The sequence below is a fragment of the Pristiophorus japonicus genome, chromosome 30 (genome assembly GCF_044704955.1).
Source record: "Pristiophorus japonicus isolate sPriJap1 chromosome 30, sPriJap1.hap1, whole genome shotgun sequence".
In the NCBI taxonomy this organism is placed as follows: domain Eukaryota; kingdom Metazoa; phylum Chordata; class Chondrichthyes; family Pristiophoridae; genus Pristiophorus; species Pristiophorus japonicus.
The window spans coordinates 1,355,970-1,371,439 of NC_092006.1; the positions used below are offsets into that span (position 1 = coordinate 1,355,970).

Here is a 15,470-nt window from a genome sequence, read left to right on the forward strand (position 1 = left end):
TACTGGTGGGTACAGGTCTGTCACTGTATAACACTGGGGTACAGTACTGGCGGGATGGTGTGCGATGGTCACCAATGGGTATGAACACACTAACTCGGCCCTGGGATCGCTGCTTGGTGTTTTTGTCGGTCCCTGCTGTGACACTTGGTGCTGAAACCCGGGCTGAACACAGCACTTTGCCCGTTCCATCATTCAGTGCGTGGGCACTGTGAGCAATTGCAGGTTTACTATTGTCTTGTAACTGTGTGTGGGATGGTCGGTGGGTGACAGTGAAACAGGGCAGTGATTGAGGAAATCAATGGGCTTCTCACCATGCCAGGAAACACTTTCGCTAACCTCATCAGAATGCCTGCTTTAGTTCTTCCTCCTCTCCCTGGGCCGCTCTGTTCCAACACTAAGATTATGAGGGGCCTGGATAGAGTGGATGGGATGGACATATTTCCCTTAGCAGAGGGGTCAATAACTAGGGGGCATAGATTTTTTAAAGTAATTGGTAGGCGGTTTCGAGGGGATTTTGAGGGGCAATTGTTTAAGCCAGAGGGTGGTGGTGGTCTGGAACTCATTGCATAAAATGGTAATAGAGGCAGAAACCCTCACCATATTTAAAAGTCGCTGGATGTGCACCTGAAGTGCTGTAACCTGCAGGGTTACGGACCGAGAGCTGGAAAGTGGGATTAGGCTGGGTAGCTCTTGGTCGCCTGTCGTGGACACGCTGGGCCGTACTGTAAATTTCTATGTTTCTACCAGGTGGTTGTTGTTTGGTTGTGTTGCTGTGCGGGGAATTTGGGAATGGTGGGGGTCGGAGAGAGTAGGGTGAATGTTGCTTGGTTGGAACACAGCCTCACACAACAGCTCTCTGCCCACCCCCTCCCCTGTCCCCGTCTCCGCCAATACCTGGGCTTTTCGGTCCCATCACCCAAGTCTGTGCCTCCGGGAGATTAAACTCACTTTTGTTTGCGTCATGACTTCTGTGTTTGTCGGGGGAGGCGAGGGGAGAGGAGGGGCGCGATGTGAGGGACGCGGAGTGAGCCGTGCGGAGTGAGAGGGGTGGGGCGTGAGGTGAGGGGCCCTTTCATTCTCAAGACACACCGGGTGCTCCCCACTCGGACTCGGAACAATTCCCAGGTACCTCACTTTGCAGTAACATGTCGGGCAGTCTATCGATGAACAGGGCCCAGTATTACAGCACAAGTTGGGTACAGGTTGAATTTCCACGTGCTCTGCCTTTGCTCAGACAGGAGCCTCGTGCCCCACGTGTGCGGCATTTCCCACACCCGATATGTCCCAGTCTGTAAGTTGGACGGTTTGTGTCGTGGGCTCGAGTCCCCGGGACCCTCCCGGCTTTGCACCTGTCCCGGGATAGCTGGGGCGGGGAGTTGGGGGGAAATCCTGTCTTCGGTTTCGCTGGCCTTTCACCTCTCCGATGCGGGTAGAATGGGACGTGTGGTAAAGTCAGGAGCAAGGAGGGATACGAAACCCTTTCATTGATGTGGAAGGCCTGTGTGTTCTCCCAGCTCCCCGGTGAACCCCGGCTCTGTGGAGCTGGACCTTCCTGCCTGTGTGTAGTTACCCTGTCCTATCTGTTCCCCAGTGCTGAAACATTTTTATCATTTCAATCTATGCAGGAAAAACAAGTTTGAAAAGGAAGAAGTGTTTACTCGCTGAGCAGGGACAGCACGTTAACTCATCCTCAACAGCAGAACGTCAGACACCAAGAGCCCTCGGTGAGCTTAAATATTTCAAACTGGGAGCTTGCATCCTTGCCCTGAACTAAAGTGGATAAAGTAAAGGCCAGCTCTCTGTGTCAAATCATTCTCCCTTGTACAATGCCAGAGCTCATTCATTTCAAAGAAACAAAATAATTCTGGCCCAGGGAGAGATGCTGAATTTAATCTCAGCATTCACCCCAAGGAGACAGGACTTCGTATCCAATCGTGTCCCAGTGCTGTCATTGCCCAATCAGTGCACACTGACAACAGGGCAGCTGAAAATCTTACACTGTCCACATGATCTGTGACAATCTCCCAGACATAACACTGGGGTACAGGTCTGTCACTGTATAACACTGGGGTACAGTACTGGTGGGTACAGGTCTGTCACTGTATAACACTGGGGTACAGTACTGGTGGGTACAGGTCTGGTACTGTATAACACTGGGGTACAGTACTGGTGGGTACAGGTCTGGTACTGGTGGGTACAGGTCTGTCACTGTATAACACTGGGGTACAGTACTGGTGGGCACTGGTCTGTCACTGTATAACACTGGGGTACAGGTCTGTTACTGTATAACACGGGTACAGTACTGGTGGGTACAGGTCTGGTACTGGTGGGTACAGGTCTGTCACTGTATAACACTGGGGTACAGTACTGGTGGGTACAGGTCTGTCACTGTATAACACTGGGGTACAGTACTGGTGGTTACAGGTCTGTCACTGTATAACACGGGTACGGTACTGGTGGGTACAGGTCTGTCACTGTATAACACTGGGGTACAGTACTGGTGGGTACAGGTCTGTCACTGTAAAACACGGGTACAGTACTGGTGGGCACTGGTCTGTCACTGTATAACACTAGGGTACAGGTCTGTTACTGTATAACACGGGTACAGTGCTGGTGGGTACAGGTCTGTTACTGCATAACACTGGTGTACAGTACTGGTGGGTACAGGTCTGTCACTGTATAACACGGGTACAGTACTGGTAGGTACAGTTCTGTCACTATAACACTGGGGTACAGTACTGGTGGGTACAGGTCTGTTACTGTATAACACTGGGGTACAGTACTGGTGGGTACAGATCTGTCACTGTATAACACTGGGGTACAGTACTGCTGGGTACAGGTCTGTTACTGTATAACACTGGGGTACAGTACTGCTGGGTACAGTACTGGTGGGTACAGGTCTGTCACTGTATAACACTGGGGTACAGTACTGCTGGGTACAGTACTGGTGGGTACAGGTCTGTCACTGTATAACACTGGGGTACAGTACTGGTGGGGACAGGTCTGTCACTGTATAACACGGTACAGTACTGGTGGGTACAGGTCTGTCACTGTATAACACTGGGGTACAGTACTGGTGGGTACAGGTCTGTCACTGTATAACACTGGGGTACAGTACTGGTGGGTACAGGTCTGTCACTGTATAACACGGGTACAGTACTGGTGGGTACAGGTCTGTCACTGTATAACACTGGGGTACAGTACTGGTGGGTGCAGGTCTGTCAGTGTATAACACTGGGATACAGTACTGGTGGGTACAGGTCTGTCACCGTATAACACTGAGGTACAGTACTGGTGGGTACAGGTCTGTCACTGTATAACACTGGGGTACAGAACTGGTGGGTACAGGTCTGTCACTATCACACTGAAGTACAGTACTGGTGGGTACAGGTCTGTCACTGTATAATACTGGGGTACAGTACTGGTGGGTACAGGTCTGTCACTGTATAACACTGGGGTACAGTACTGGTGGGTACAGGTCTGTCACTAACACTGGGGTACAGTACTGGTGGGTACAGGTCTGTCACTGTATAACACTGGGGTACAGTACTGGTGGGTACAGGTCTGTCGCTGTATAACACTTGGGTACAGTACTGGTGGGTACAGGTCTGTCACTGTATAACACTGGGGTACAGTACTGGTGGGTGCAGGTCTGTCACTGTATAACACTGGGGTACAGTACTGGTGGGTACAGGTCTGTCACTGTAAAACACGGGTACAGTACTGGTGGGCACTGGTCTGTCACTGTATAACACTAGGGTACAGGTCTGTTACTGTATAACACGGGTACAGTGCTGTTGGGTACAGGTCTGTTACTGCATAACACTGGTGTACAGTACTGGTGGGTACAGGTCTGTTACTGTATAACACTGGGGTACAGTACTGGTGGGTACAGATCTGTCACTGTATAACACGGGTACAGTACTGCTGGGTACAGGTCTGTTACTGTATAACACTGGGGTACAGTACTGATGGGTACAGGTCTGTCACTGTATAACACTGGGGTACAGTACTGCTGGGTACAGGTCTGTTACTGTATAACACTGGGGTACAGTACTGGTGGGTACAGGTCTGTCACTGTATAACACTGGGGTACAGTACTGCTGGGTACAGTACTGGTGGGTACAGGTCTGTCACTGTATAACACTGGGGTACAGTACTGCTGGGTACAGTACTGGTGGGTACAGGTCTGTCACTGTATAACACTGGGGTACAGTACTGGTGGGGACAGGTCTGTCACTGTATAACACGGTACAGTACTGGTGGGTACAGGTCTGTCACTGTATAACACTGGGGTACAGTACTGGTGGGTACAGGTCTGTCACTGTATAACACTGGGGTACAGTACTGGTGGGTACAGGTCTGTCACTGTATAACACGGGTACAGTACTGGTGGGTACAGGTCTGTCACTGTATAACACTGGGGTACAGTACTGGTGGGTGCAGGTCTGTCAGTGTATAACACTGGGATACAGTACTGGTGGGTACAGGTCTGTCACTGTATAACACTGGGGTACAGAACTGGTGGGTACAGGTCTGTCACTATCACACTGAAGTACAGTACTGGTGGGTACAGGTCTGTCACTGTATAATACTGGGGTACAGTACTGGTGGGTACAGGTCTGTCACTGTATAACACTGGGGTACAGTACTGGTGGGTACAGGTCTGTCACTAACACTGGGGTACAGTACTGGTGGGTACAGGTCTGTCACTGTATAACACTGGGGTACAGTACTGGTGGGTACAGGTCTGTCACTGTATAACACTGGGGTACAGTACTGGTGGGTACAGGTCTGTCACTGTGTAACACGGGGGTACAGTACTGGTGGGTACAGGCCTGTCACTGTATAACACTGGGGTACAGTACTGGTGGGTATGGGTCTGTCACTGTATAACACTGGGGTACAGTACTGGTGGGTACAGGTCTGTCACTGTATAACACTGGGGTACAGTACTGGTGGGTACAGGTCTGTCACTGTATAACACTGGGGTACAGTACTGGTGGGTACAGGTCTGTCACTGTATAACACTGGGGTACAGTACTGGGGGGTACAGGTCTGTCACTGTATAACACTGGGGTACAGTACTGGGGGGTACAGGTCTGTCACTGTATAACTGGGGTACAGTACTGGTGGGTACAGGTCTGTCACTGTATAACACTGGGGTACAGTACTGGGGGGTACAGGTCTGTCACTGTATAACACTGGGGTACAGTACTGGTGGGTACAGGTCTGTCACTGTATAACACTGGGGTACAGTACTGGTGAGTACAGGTCTGTCACTGTATAACACGGGGGTACAGTACTGGTGGGTACAGGTCTGTCACTGTATAACACTGGGGTACAGTACTGGTGGGTACAGGTCTGTCACTGTATAACACTGGGGTACAGTACTGGTGGGTACAGGTCTGTCACTGTAACACTGGGGTACAGTACTGGGGGGTACAGGTCTGTCACTGTATAACACTGGGGTACAGTACTGGTGGGTACAGGTCTGTCACTGTATAACACTGGGGTACAGTACTGGGGGGTACAGGTCTGTCAGTGTATAACACTGGGGTACAGTACTGGTGGGTACAGGTCTGTCACTGTATAACACTGGGGTACAGTACTGGTGGGTACAGGTCTGTCACTGTATAACACTAGGGTACAGTACTGGTGGGTACAGGTCTGTCACTGTATAACACTGGGGTACAGTACTGGTGGGTGCAGGTCTGTCACTGTATAACACTGGGGTACAGTACTGGTGGGTGCAGGTCTGTCACTATAACACTGGGGTACAGTACTGGTGGGTACAAGTCTGTCACTGTATAACACTGGGGTACAGTACTGGTGGGTACAGGTCTGTCACTGGATAACACTGGGGCACAGTCCTGGTGGGTACAGGTCTGTCACTGTATAACACTGGGGCACAGTACTGGTGGGTACAGGTCTGTCACTGTATAACACTGGGGTACAGTACTGGTGGGTACAGGTCTATCACTGTATAACACTGGGGTACAGTACTGGTGGGTACAGGTCTGTCACTGTATAACACTGGGGTACAGTACTGGTGGGTACAGGTCTGTCACTGTATAACACTGGGGTACAGTACCGGTGGGTACAGGTCTGTCACTGTATAACACTGGGGTACAGTACTGGTGGGTACAGGTCTGTCACTGTATAACACTGGGGTACAGTACTGGGGGGTACAGGTCTGTCACTGTATAACACTGGGGTACAGTACTGGTGGGTACAGGTCTGTCACTGTATAACACTGGGGTACAGTACTGGTGGGTACAGGTCTGTCACTGTATAACACTGGGGTACAGTACTGGTGGGTACAGGTCTGTCACTGTATAACACTGGGGTATAGTACTGGTGGGTACAGGTCTGTCACTGTATAACACTAGGGTACAGTACTGGTGGGTACAGGTCTGTCACTGTATAACACTGGGGTACAGTACTGGTGGGTACAGGTCTGTCACTGTATAACACTGGGGTACAGTACTGGTGGGTACAGGTCTGTCACTGTATAACACTGGGGTACAGTACTGGTGGGTACAGGTCTGTCACTGGATAACACTGGGGCACAGTCCTGGTGGGTACAAGTCTGTCACTGTATAACACTGGGGCACAGTACTGGTGGGTACAGGTCTGTCACTGTATAACACTGGGGTACAGTACTGGTGGGTACAGGTCTGTCACTGTATAACACTGTGGTACAGTACTGGTGGGTACAGGTCTGTCACTGTATAACACTGGGGTACAGTACTGGTGGGTACAGGTCTGTCACTGTATAACACTGGGGTACAGTACTGGTGGGTACAGGTCTGTCACTGTATAACACTGGGGTACAGTACTGGTGGGTACAGGTCTGTCACTGTATAACACTGGGGTACAGTACTGGTGGGTACAGGTCTGTCACTGTATAACACTGGGGTACAGGTCTGTCACTGTATAACACTGGGGTACAGTACTGGTGGGTACAGGTCTGTCACTGTATAACACTGGGGTACAGTACTGGTGGGTACAGGTCTGTCACTGTATTAACACTGGGGTACAGTACTGGTGGGTACAGGTCTGTCACTGTATAACACTGGGGTACAGTACTGGTGGGTACAGGTCTGTCACTGTATAACACTGGGGTACAGTACTGGTGGGTACAGGTCTGTCACTGTATAACACTGAGGTACAGTACTGGTGGGTACAGGTCTGTTACTGTATTAACACTGGGAACAGTACTGGTGGGTACAGGTCTGTCACTGTATAACACTGGGGTACAGTACTGGTGGGTACAGGTCTGTCACTAACACTGGGGTACAGTACTGGTGGGTACAGGTCTGTCACTGTATAACACTGGGGTACAGTACTGCGGGGTACAGTACTGGGGGGTACAGTACTGGGGGGTACACATCTGGGGGTACAGTACTGGGGGGTACAGGTCTGTCACTGTATAACACTGGGGTACAGTACTGGTGGGTACAGGTCTGTCACTGTATAACACTGGGGTACAGTACTGGGGGGTACAGGTCTGTCACTGTATAACACTGGGGTACAGTACTGGGGGGTACAGTACTGGTGGGTACACGTCTGGGGGTACAGTACTGGGGGGTACAGGTCTGGGGGTACAGTACTGGTGGGTACACGTCTGGGGGTACAGTACTGGGGGGTACAGGTCTGGGGGTACAGGTCTGGGGGTACAGTACTGGGGGGTACAGGTCTGGGGGTACAGTACTGGGGGGTACAGGTCTGGGGGTACAGTACTGGGGGGTACAGGTCTGGGGGTACAGTACTGGTGGGTACAGGTCTGGGGGTACAGTACTGGGGGGTACAGGTCTGGGGGTACAGTACTGGTGGGTACAGGTCTGTCACTGTATAACACTGGGGTACAGTACTGGGGGGTACAGGTCTGTCACTGTATAACACTGGGGTACAGTACTGGTGGGTACAGTACTGGGGGGTACAGGTCTGGGGGTACAGTACTGGGGGGTACAGGTCTGTCACTGTATAACACTGGGGTACAGTACTGGTGGGTACAGTACTGGGGGGTACAGTACTGGGGGGTACAGTACTGGGGGGTACAGGTCGGGAAGGCTGTGCCAGATGAAGTGGGGTGAGGGGCCACTTTAGCAGAAAGACTCGAGGTTGATGTTGGGGGTTTGGCGTGCTCGAGTGTTGGGTTTCGGGGCCCTGGTTGTGATGTGTTTTTAAAGTGTGGCTTCAGGTGAAATGAACTGGTGCTCCCTTGCTGCATTCTCCGTCCTTCAGGGAGGGAGGGGCAGCTTTCAGTGATGTACTGGGTGATGAAGCTGAGCTTCTCTTGGGGTGTGCGGCGTTTACCCCGGGAGAGGAGCTGCACTCGCTACCTGCTTTCCTTCTCCCCATGGCTTCCGGAAGCTGCAATCCTGGATGCGTTATCCCCCTCACGGCCACAGGTGAATCCCCAACACCAGGTGCCGGGTCCTTACTGAAAGGGCAGAGTATTCGCCCCGTACATCGCCCAGCATCGCTCGCTCCCTCAATCAACAGCACCCGAGACCCACCCCATGGGCCGTCGTCTCAGTGTGCTTTGTGGGACACGGGAGCTGCTATACCACGCACTGATCCTGTTCGAATGTTCAGCCAGTGTGCGAGGTCAATCCTGTTGTGGCAGTTTCGGGTTGTGCATGTTTGTTCAGTGTTCAGTGTTGTGTGTCACTGGCACTGGAGTTCACACCCAGGGTGTGTGTGTGTGTGTGTGTGTGTGTGTGTGTGGTCACATGCCTCTCCCTCTCCTTGTGGAGTGTGTGGAACCGGAACCCAGTGCGAGCGAGGGTCGGGGAGTGTGGTCTGTACCCCAGTACGAGCGAGGGTGGGGGAGTGTGGGTCTGTACCCCAGTACGAGCGAGGGTCGGGGAGTGTGGGTCTGTACCCCAGTACGAGCGAGGGTGGGGGAGTGTGGGTCTGTGCTCCAGTACGAGCGAGGCTCGGGGAGTGTGGGTCTGTACCCCAGTACGAGCGAGGCTCGGGGAGTGTGGGTCTGTACCCCAGTACGAGCGAGGGTCGGGGAGTGTGGTCTGTACCCCAGTACGAGCGAGGGTGGGGGAGTGTGGGTCTGTACCCCAGTACGAGCGAGGGTCGGGGAGTGTGGGTCTGTACCCCAGTACGAGCGAGGGTCGGGGAGTGTGGGTCTGTACCCCAGTACGAGCGAGGGTCGGGGAGTGTGGGTCTGTACCCCAGTACGAGCGAGGGTCGGGGAGTGTGGGTCTGTACCCCAGTACGAGCGAGGGTCGGGGAGTGTGGGTCTGTACCCCAGTACGAGCGAGGGTGGGGAGTGTGGGTCTGTACCCCAGTACGAGCGAGGGTCGGGAAGTGTGGGTCGGGAGTGTGGGTCTGTACCCCAGTACGAGCGAGGGTCGGGGAGTGGTCTGTACCCCAGTACGAGCGAGGGTCGGGGAGTGTGGTTCTGTACCCCAGTACGAGCGAGGGTCGGGGAGTGTGGTTCTGTACCCCAGTACGAGCGAGGCTCGGGGAGTGTGGGTCTGTACCCCAGTACGAGCGAGGGTCGGGGAGTGTGGGTCTGTACCCCAGTATGAGCGAGGGTCGGGGAGCGAGGGTCGGGGAGTGTGGGTCTGTACCCCAGTATGAGCGAGGGTCGGGGAGCGAGGCTCGGGGAGTGTGGTCTGTACCCCAGTACGAGCGAGGCTCGGGGAGTGTGGGTCTGTACCCCAGTACGAGCGAGGCTCGGGGAGTGTGGGTCTGTACCCCAGTACGAGCGAGGGTCGGGGAGTGTGGGTCTGTACCCCAGTATGAGCGAGGGTCGGGGAGTGTGGGTCTGTACCCCAGTACGAGCGAGGCTCGGGGAGTGTGGGTCTGTACCCCAGTACGAGCGAGGGTCGGGGAGTGTGGGTCTGTACCCCAGTACGAGCGAGGGTCGGGGAGTGTGGGTCTGTACCCCAGTACGAGCGAGGGTCGGGGAGTGTGGGTCTGTACCCCAGTACGAGCGAGGCTCGGGGAGTGTGGGTCTGTACCCCAGTACGAGCGAGGGTCGGGGAGTGTGGGTCTGTACCCCAGTACGAGCGAGGGTCGGGGAGTGTGGGTCTGTACCCCAGTACGAGCGAGGCTCGGGGAATGTGGGTCTGTACCCCAGTACGAGCGAGGCTCGGGGAGTGTGGGTCTGTACCCCAGTACGAGCGAGGGTCGGGGAGTGTGGTCTGTACCCCAGTACGAGCGAGGGTCGGGGAGTGTGGGTCTGTACCCCAGTACGAGCGAGGGTCGGGGAGTGTGGGTCTGTACCCCAGTACGAGCGAGGGTCGGGGAGTGTGGGTCTGTACCCCAGTACGAGCGAGGGTCGGGAAGTGTGGGTCTGTACCCCAGTACGAGCGAGGGTCGGGGAGTGTGGGTCTGTACCCCAGTACGAGCGAGGGTCGGGGAGTGTGGGTCTGTACCCCAGTACGAGCGAGGGTCGGGGAGTGGTCTGTACCCCAGTACGAGCGAGGGTCGGGAAGTGTGGGTCGGGGAGTGTGGGTCTGTACCCCAGTACGAGCGAGGGTCGGGGAGTGTGGGTCTGTACCCTAGTATGAGCGAGGGTCGGGGAGCGAGCCTCGGGGAGTGTGGTCTGTACCCCAGTACGAGCGAGGGTCGGGGAGTGTGGGTCTGTACCCCAGTACGAGCGAGGGTCGGGGAGTGTGGTCTGTACCCCAGTACGAGCGAGGGTCGGGGAGTGTGGTCTGTACCCCAGTACGAGCGAGGGTCGGGAAGTGTGGGTCGGGAGTGTGGGTCTGTACCCCAGTACGAGCGAGGGTCGGGGAGTGTGGTCTGTACCCCAGTATGAGCGAGGGTCGGGGAGTGTGGGTCTGTACCCCAGTACGAGCGAGGGTCGGGGAGTGTGGTCTGTACCCCAGTACGAGCGAGGGTCGGGAAGTGTGGGTCGGGGAGTTTGGGTCTGTACCCCAGTACGAGCGAGGATCGGGGAGCGAGGCTCGGGGAGTGTGGTCTGTACCCCAGTATGAGCGAGGGTCGGGGAGTGTGGGTCTGTACCCCAGTACGAGCGAGGCTCGGGGAGTGTGGGTCTGTACCCCAGTATGAGCGAGGGTCGGGGAGTGTGGGTCTGTACCCCAGTACGAGCGAGGGTCGGGGAGCGAGGCTCGGGGATTGTGGTCTGTACCCCAGTACGAGCGAGGGTCGGGGAGCGAGGCTCGGGGAGTGTGGTCTGTACCCCACTATGAGCGAGGGTCGGGGAGCGAGCCTCGGGGAGTGTGGTCTGTACCCCAGTACGAGCGAGGTTTTGGAGAATATAACCCACAGGCTCCTCCCTCGGGTCGGATGTAGCTGTGACCCAGGGCCTGCTGTCTCAAACCCACACTGGGCGAAGGCTGCTTTATTTCAATGACCTCACATGCAGACAGAGTTTTATTTTGAGCTGGGCTTGACTTCCTGCCTTTTCTTGCAGTCCCCTGAGCTGTTGCAGTTTCTGCTCCCTGTGGTATATGTACATAAGCTGTGTCGGGCCTTCGCCCAGACTGTCTGACTCACCGGCACTGCAAATACACACCGTACTTTCAGCTGCAGCTTAGGGAGGGGTGGTTAGTGGTCAGTGTGTGCACCAATGCTGGGATCCTTGTCCCACAGCCTGTGGTGGGGCACAGTGTTGCAGTGTAAAGCACCCACATGTATTGACTGGAGGAATGCTGTCGGGCTGGGGCGTGTTCACAGTGACTGCAGCTCCCTGCTGTGTCAGAGCAGCAAGGCCTACTTACCCTCACCTCCCACGGGGAAGCCTTGCTCAGTGGAGCACGGACCCGTTCTCCCGTGTCATGGTGGGCGTGAAACGCGCGGTATTAACCCAAGTCTTTCCTCCCGTCTCTCCTTCCTCCCTGGCAGACCGTGGGATGGGCAAAGTGGGTCTGTGCCACCCTGGCATCGTCTCGGTGATCGCTCTCTCGCGCTCTCTCTCTCTCGCGCTCTCTCTCTCTCTCTCTCTCTCTCTCTCTCTCTCGCGCTCTCTCGCGCTCTCGCGCTCTCTCTCTCTCTCTCTCTCTCTCTCGCTCGCGCGCGCGCTCTCTCTCTCTCTCTCTCTCTCTCTCGCGCGCGCTCTCTCCCCGGCTCGCTGGCTGGCTCGCTCTCTCCCCCGCTCTCTCCCCGGCTCGCTCGCTCTCTTTATTCTCCACACACCCCCCCCCCCCCCTGTTCCTGTGTCTCTCTGTCCCTCTCCCCATTTGTCTGTCTCTCTGCCTCTCCCTCTCCTTCCCCCTCCCTCTCTCCAGTCGGCAACCGGACCGGTTTTCTAACCGCTGTCATTATAACACTGACCCGATGTGGGGACTGTGTCTGTCTGGGCCAGTTACCCAGCACAGACCGGGGATAGGCCCAGAGCTTATGAAGGCGCAGTATCCCGAGAGATGCATTTACCCACCCTAGAACTGACCCTTTGCTAAAAGTGAATTTACTGGAAGACTGTCAGTAAATCCGAGTGAGCCTGAATATACGGCCCAGAAACAGTCCACACGGCCCAACCAGTCCGTGCCGGCGTTTCTGCTCCACTCGAGCCTCCTCCTGTCTTTCCTCATCTAAATCTATCAGCATACCCCTCTCTCCCCTCACGGGCTTATCTAACTGTCACTAAATGTATTTACACTATTCGCCTCAACCCCTCCCTGTGGCAGCGAGCGCCACATTCTCACCGCTCTCTGGGTCAAGATTCCTTGGGGCGGGGCCTGGACTTTAAGGCTCATTAACTTCCGTTGTTGTATGCCGCTGAATGTTGCTACTCGCTCCCCCCCCACCTCCCTCTCCCTTCTCCCCTCTGTGTGTGACAGCGGGTACTGGAGACAGCTGGGGAGGTGTGTGTGGAATCCCCGGGAGCTGCAGTGAGTGGAGGTGAGGAGCCTGCCTCCCGCACTCGATGCTGCATTACTCCGCCCTTAAAACCTCACTGGGGGAGGAATAAGACGGGTGTCTGTCGCCCCGAGTGTGGCGGGCACGAGCGCTGGGCGCAGTTCGAGGGGCGGGGGGAGAGAATCTCTCTTTACTGAGACCGCCGGTGACAGAGAATGGGACAGACCGTGCCAACAGGAAGCTCAGCATTGTCTGTAGCTTTCCCTCCTGAACTCCGCCCTCCACCGGCACATTCCGGCATGTTTGTGGTCGCATGAGTGACACATGTGAGATATTTAACTCTGGCATGCAGTTGCGGAAAGGCCGTGTGTACCCAGGGCCGGATTAGTGGGTCTGTAGCTCCCGTTATCTGCACACACTATACACAGCACAGCCAGCTGCACGGACCCCAACTTTGCCTTTTGACAGATGCTGCGCATATCTCTCCGCACTGCACCATAACACAGGGACAGGAGGAGGCCGTTCGTCCCTCGAGTCTGTTACACAGGGACAGGAGGAGGCCGTTCGTCCCTCGAGCCTGTTACACAGGAACAGGAGGAGGCCGTTCCCCCTCGAGCCTGTTACACGGACAGGAGGAGGCCATTCAGCCCCTCGAGCCTGTTACACAGGGACAGGAGGAGGCCGTTCGTCCCTCGAGCCTGTTACACAGGGACAGGAGGAGGCCGTTCGTCCCTCGAGTCTGTTACACAGGGACAGGAGGAGGCCGTTCGTCCCTCGAGTCTGTTACACAGGGACAGGAGGAGGCCGTTCGTCCCTCGAGCCTGTTACACAGGAACAGGAGGAGGCCCATTCAGCCCCTCGAGCCTGTTACACAGGAACAGGAGGAGGCCATTCAGCCCCTCGAGCCTGTTACACAGGGACAGGAGGAGGCCGTTCGTCCCTCGAGCCTGTTACACAGGGACAGGAGGAGGCCGTTCGTCCCTCGAGCCTGTTACACAGGAACAGGAGGAGGCCCATTCAGCCCCTCGAGCCTGTTACACAGGGACAGGAGGAGGCCATTCAGCCCCTCGAGCCTGTTACACAGGGACAGGAGGAGGTCCATTCAGCCCCTCGAGCCTGTTACACAGGGACAGGAGGAGGCCATTCAGCCCCTCGAGTCTGTTACACAGGGACAGGAGGAGGCCGTTCGTCCCTCGAGCCTGTTACACGGACAGGAGGAGGCCGTTCCCCCTCGAGCCTGTTACACGGACAGGAGGAGGCCGTTCGTCCCTCGAGCCTGTTACACAGGGACAGGAGGAGGCCGTTCGTCCCTCGAGCCTGTTACACGGACAGGAGGAGGCCGTTCGTCCCTCGAGCCTGTTACACGGACAGGAGGAGGCCCATTCAGCCCCTCGAGCCTGTTACACGGACAGGAGGAGGCCCATTCAGCCCCTCGAGCCTGTTACACGGACAGGAGGAGGCCGTTCGTCCCTCGAGCCTGTTACACGGACAGGAGGAGGCCCATTCAGCCCCTCGAGCCTGTTACACGGACAGGAGGAGGCCCATTCAGCCCCTCGAGCCTGTTACACAGGAACAGGAGGAGGCCATTCAGCCCCTCGAGCCTGTTGCACAGGAACAGGAGGAGGCCCATTCAGCCCCTCGAGCCTGTTACACAGGAACAGGAGGAGGCCATTCAGCCCCTCGAGCCTGTTACACAGGAACAGGAGGAGGCCCATTCAGCCCCTCGAGCCTGTTACACAGGAACAGGAGGAGGCCATTCAGCCCCTCGAGCCTGTTACACAGGAACAGGAGGAGGCCCATTCAGCCCCTCGAGCCTGTTACACAGGAACAGGAGGAGGCCCATTCAGCCCCTCGAGCCTGTTACACAGGAACAGGAGGAGGCCATTCAGCCCCTCGAGCCTGTTACACAGGAACAGAAGGAGGCCATTCAGCCCCTCGAGCCTGTTACACAGGAACAGGAGGAGGCCGTTCGTCCCTCGAGCCTGTTACACAGGAACAGGAGGAGGCCATTCAGCCCCTCGAGCCTGTTACACAGGAACAGGAGGAGGCCGTTCCCCCTCGAGCCTGTTACACAGGAACAGGAGGAGGCCGTTCGTCCCTCGAGCCTGTTACACAGGGACAGGAGGAGGCAGTTCCCCCTCGAGCCTGTTACACAGGGACAGGAGGAGGCCGTTCCCCCTCGAGCCTGTTACACAGGGACAGGAGGAGGCCATTCAGCCCCTCGAGCCTGTTACACAGGGACAGGAGGAGGCCCATTCAGCCCCTCGAGCCTGTTACACAGGAACAGGAGGAGGCCATTCAGCCCCTCGAGCCTGTTACACAGGAACAGGAGGAGGCCATTCAGCCCCTCGAGCCTGTTACACAGGAACAGGAGGAGGCCATTCAGCCCCTCGAGCCTGTTACACAGGAACAGGAGGAGGCCATTCAGCCCCTCGAGCCTGTTACACGGACAGGAGGAGGCCATTCAGCCCCTCGAGCCTGTTACACGGACAGGAGGAGGTCCATTCAGCTCCTCGAGCCTGTTACACAGGGACAGGAGGAGGCCATTCAGCCCCTCGAGCCTGTTACACGGACAGGAGGAGGCCATTCAGCCCCTCGAGCCTGTTACACAGGAACAGGAGGAGGCCCATTCAGCCCCTCGAGCCTGTTACACAGGAACAGGAGGAGGTCCA

The 15,470-nt window shown here is 56.0% G+C and overlaps 1 protein-coding gene across 1 annotated transcript in view; it reads left to right on the top strand.

Moving 5' to 3' along the window:
* The window catches only part of otud7b (OTU deubiquitinase 7B), a 52,056-nt gene that overhangs the window by 5,497 nt on the left and 31,089 nt on the right, over positions 1-15,470 (top strand). Inside the window, exon 2 of the mRNA XM_070868517.1 lies at positions 1,626-1,724. The gene's annotated coding sequence lies outside the window, so the exon portion shown is untranslated. The remainder of the gene's footprint in view (positions 1-1,625; positions 1,725-15,470) is intronic.